This window comes from Ictidomys tridecemlineatus, chromosome 7 (assembly GCF_052094955.1).
Source record: "Ictidomys tridecemlineatus isolate mIctTri1 chromosome 7, mIctTri1.hap1, whole genome shotgun sequence".
Taxonomy (NCBI): domain Eukaryota; kingdom Metazoa; phylum Chordata; class Mammalia; order Rodentia; family Sciuridae; genus Ictidomys; species Ictidomys tridecemlineatus.
Window position 1 is genome coordinate 58,758,599 of NC_135483.1, and position 4,832 is coordinate 58,763,430.

General features: G+C 39.5%; 1 pseudogene; it reads left to right on the forward strand.

The window, feature by feature from the left end:
• Positions 1-1,580: 1,580 nt before the first annotated feature.
• On the forward strand, positions 1,581-4,100 carry LOC101967318 (DNA endonuclease RBBP8 pseudogene; annotated as a pseudogene).
• The last annotated feature ends 732 nt before the right edge of the window (positions 4,101-4,832 follow it).

Sequence of the window (4,832 nt, forward strand, 5' to 3'; positions counted from 1 at the left end):
TGATCCAGATATTTTTCCAGAGAGAATCAGGAACAGGAAATAGAGATGAACACTATCCAAGAGGCTGTGCATTTGACACAAAGACAAAGAGGCATTTCTGGCACCAGCCAAGATGGAATAAGCCCACTAGAGCCTCTCTCTCTCTCTCTCTCATTAATTCAAACAATTCTGTACAGAACAATCAGGCAACTGCATGAGCATTCTGGAATGCTACCAAGAGCAGACCCATGAGAGGAAAGTCAGCACTGGAAGAATGGCCAGTGTGGCAGTGAGTGTACCCTCCTTTATCCTTGACATTGACCTGGGGGGATGCTCTGGATTGAGTGGCAGGTGTGGATGGCAAACTCTCCAGGGGAGGCCTCCTGCTGCTGACCAGATGACAGTGAAGCAGGGCCTCTGTGGGCTGGAGAGTGTGGGGGGTCAGGGAAGAACATTCTTTTCCTTTCTGACTCTTTTCTTTTCTGGTCCTTACCTGATGGCAGTCCTAGTCCTAAAATTGTACCACCAAGTGACACTGGCAGTAGAGGCACCTGGAATCTCCAGGACAAAACCCACCTCTCTGTCCACAGCAGGGTAAGGGGTCCCTTGTAGTGTGAAGAGCCTGGGGAGGGGCTTCTGCTATTTTCCTTTCTCCTTTGTCTCACAAGTGCTTAGTGCCAATGATGATCTTGATCCTGGGAGGAGAATCCTGAGAAAAATCCCAGCTTTCTAGCCAGAGAGCCAAGGAGAAAGATTCTTATAAGTCAGAAAGTGTGTGTGTGTGGAGGGGTAGTCCCAGAGAGGAATTTCTGGAGCAAGGGTTTCCCTGTCTGTGCATCAATCTCCTTAAGACCCAGGCTCACCCCTGAGCTACCCTGGGAAAGAAACAGCAAAGGCCTTAGAGTCTGAACTAGGATCAAAACTACCAGAGTCTCAGTCTAACCACTGAGTCACACATGTGCAGGGCAGATCTGGACCACAGAGCACAGGCTTAGAAAACCTGATTGGAACCACTGGCTGAGGGGGTTAGACCCAGGTGATGGCCTAAACATAAGCTGGTTGATTGACTCCTAAAAAATACAAATCAACATTCTCCAGAGGAATTTAACAGCTACCCCCCACCAACACCCAGCACTAACCAAAAAAGGAAAGAAAAGAAAAAAAAAATTCTTAAGAGTTATCAACAGTCGTCAATGCAAAGAAGGTCCAATATTTGAATTGTCAAAGACTTTAAATGTGAGATAAAAGATAAATTCTCTTGAAATGAATACAAAGTATGAAAGAAATAGAAAATATGAAGATTTTAATGAAATGAAGATTTTTGAGGCCAGCCACCCTCCAGCCTTCATACCCCCCTCCCCAGGCCCTGGGAGGTCCTGGTTGTCCCTGTGGTGAAGGAAGTGGGTGATGGAGACCAGTGAGCTGTCATACCTCACAACCCAGAGGGTATCTACTTCTGATTTGAGGCTTTTGAGAATCTTGATGCTGTCCCAGAAGCTGTATTTCAGCTGTCTAAAGACAACTTCATACCTATATAATGTAACAGAAAATATCAGAAAACATTAAGCAAACAGAAGTGTGGAACCTGTGACGCTCTTAAGATGAACATCTCTGGGAGCAGTTGTGGATGCCCTAATTCTGCAGATCTATCTAATGACTTTAAGGAACTTTGGACAGAACTAAAAGAATGTCACGAGAAAGAAGCACAAGGTTTACAAGTAAAAGTAACTAAGCACAAAGACTAGAAGAATTCTTCACTAAAAATCCACTGCTGAGAGAGCAACAGAAAGTCCTTCATGAAACCATTAAAATTTTGGAAGATCAGTGAGTCTGGCACTTACTTGAGGTGAAGGGCAGGATTATGTGATCCAGTGCAGTAACTGAAGAACATATGCAGAAATAGCAGGAAGAATTTGAAAAATATTTGACAACAGAATCTTAAACTTATTACAGAACTCGTGAATGAAAAGAATACTCTTCGGGAAGAAAATAAAAAGCTTTCTGAACAACTGCAGCAGAAAATAGAGAATGATCAATAGCATCAAAGCAACTGACCTTGAGTGTGAGAAAAATGTTATTCCAGATTCACCAATAACAGTCTTTTTATTTTCTGTTATTAACCAGCTACAAAAAGGAGAATCTCTATGTTCCATACATGGAACAAAGCACAGAGTAAATTGGAGTACTGCATGTACACATGTGGAACGAGCAGTTATCCCACTGATAAATCATCTTTTAATTTGGCGACAGTTGTTGCTGAAACACTTGGATTTAGTGCTCAAGAAGACTCTGAATCTTAAAGTCCTCTGAGCCATCTATCTTGGTGATAAGCTGTACCACACTGTTCAGAAGCAGATCACAAGAAACAGCCTTTTGAGGCATCTACAAGAAATAGTAAAGGTAAGTTTAAGATTTTCAGACTCAATGTCCATCTCCTGTATTTGGAGCTACTTCTAATGTGAAAAGTAGTTTATGTTTGAATACAAATATATATGCTTGTCTTTTAGACACTGGGAAAAAAATCACTGGAAAACAACCCCTTTCAGCAACATTTCTATTTCTAGATCAGAGAAACCTAAGCCAGATCTGAAGACAGTGCCCTTTGCACTGAACAAGGTCATCAGCCAGTCATCTTCTAATAGGCAGACACTTATAAATAAAAATATAAGTGAATCCATAGGTAAACAGAATAACACTGATCACATTAAAGATGATATCACTGATGCTCCTGAGATCTTTGGAAGCAGAATATCCAAAAGGAAAAAAAAACTGAGGAAGAAAGTGAGCATGAAGTTAAGTTGCCCACAAGCCTTTTTTGATAAAGAAAATGCTTCTCCTTTTCCATTGGATAGTCAGTTTTCTATGAATGGGGGCAATTTGATGAATACACCTCTGGATCTGTCTGATGGATTTCCACCTACTCAGTGTCAAAAGAAAAACCCAGCAAATGAGACCTTTAAAAACAGATTTAAGCAAGTGACTCTTTATGAGGCTTTTAAGCCCATTCCAAAAGACTCTTCCTCAGGCCACAAGGCCTTGGGTAGGAGCTGCATATTACCCAAAGATTCCTCAGAGAAGCCCTAGTTATAGTACTGCATCCTTCAATCCCTGAATCAATCCTCACCAGCCAACAAAACACCATCACAAATAAAAGAAGAAAATTCTGTCTTCAAAATCCCTCTAAGGCCACATGAAAGTTTGGAGACAGAGAATCTCTTTGATGACATAAAGGATGCTGGTTCTCATGAGCCAATAAAAATTAAAACCCAGTCAGCCCAAGGAGCATAGGAATTTTCATGAATCCTTCATTTAAATCTCTGTGGAATTGCTAAAACAAAGTCTCTGCAAAACAATCAAGATGTGTCCTTTGAAAATATAGAGTGGAGTAGAGAATCCACAGTGGAGTATAGATCCAGGAGCAGACTTCTCTTGGTATAAAATGGATGTTACTATAACAGATAAAGAATAGTAGTCCGTCAAGATTGGGAGAGACAGTGGACATGGACTGTACATTGGTCAATGACACCTCAGTGACACCATGCTTTAAAAAATGAAGAAGAGCAAAAAGGAGAAAAAATTCCAAATGGAGAAAAAAAGATGGATGGTAGCCTGGAAGACATGTTTGATCCGATGACCCATGAAGAATACGAATCTTGTTTGGCATATAATTTCTCCCAGATGGCAGATGTGGAGGAAGAATTGTCCGCTGCCACAGAGAAACCAAACACACATGGTGATAAACAGGATAAAATCCAGCAGAAAGCATTTGCGGAGCCCATATTTTAAAGACCATCAGAGAGAGCCCAGCTTACAAAATTCTCATCCCATTGAGGGAGTTTGGAAGAAAGAAGAGAGAAGAAATCTGCTTGGGCAGACATGTAAGGAATGTGAAACTTATTATGCAGATACGCAAGCAGAAGAGAGAGAAAAGAAGTGAGATTTCTGCTCCAGACACGAATCTCACTACATTCCACCCAGCACACCAGAGAATTTCTGGGAAGTTGGTTTTCCTTCCCCCACAGACTTGTATAAAGGAAGATCTTGATCTTTGCTCTTGCCTAAAAAGATGGTAGCCTCACCATGCAATGTTTTCTCCAAAAGACAAAAAGCAGAAGACATAGATTTTGAAGTAAAAAACCAGAAGGAGAGAAGACAGTTTTTCCCCTTTTAGTTATTTAAAGTTGATATTAAACATTGATTTTTTTAATCTTTTGTAAATTGATTAATAAATCTTTTTTCCATTAAAAAATGTTTCTAAATGGAATTTATTTACCGTACAACTATTTAAAATGTGAACAGGTTTGTATTTCTTGCTTTTGCACCTTTAAAACAATAAGGTGTATTTGGCACTCTAACTTAAGAGTTGTTTGTTTACTTTACTTGGTTATTACAGTTTTTTAAATTAAAAAAAAAGATTTTTGAACTGAAATACACAGCAGGTGAAATTTTAAAAAATTACTGAACAGGTTCAATATCAGAGTGGAGATCGTAGAGAAAAGAGTCGTGAAACTTAAAGCTAGAATCACAGAAATTATCTAGTCTGAAAAAGAAGAGGGAAAATATGGAAAAAAATGAACAGATACTGGGGACCTGTGTGACAACAAATAGTCTAACATTTGTGTTACTGGAGTCCCAAAGAGAAAGAGGGTGGAGCAGAGAAAAAGCATTTGAAGAAATAGTTGGCTGAAAAATTCCTACAATTTGTGAAAGAAAAAAAAACTTAGAAATTGAAGCAATTCAGAAAACCTCAAATAGGATAAATGAAAAAGAAAACCATACCCAATCAGATCATAAACCAATTGCTGAAAACCAATTATTATGGCAAATCTTGAAAGCAGCCAGAGAAAAGTAAT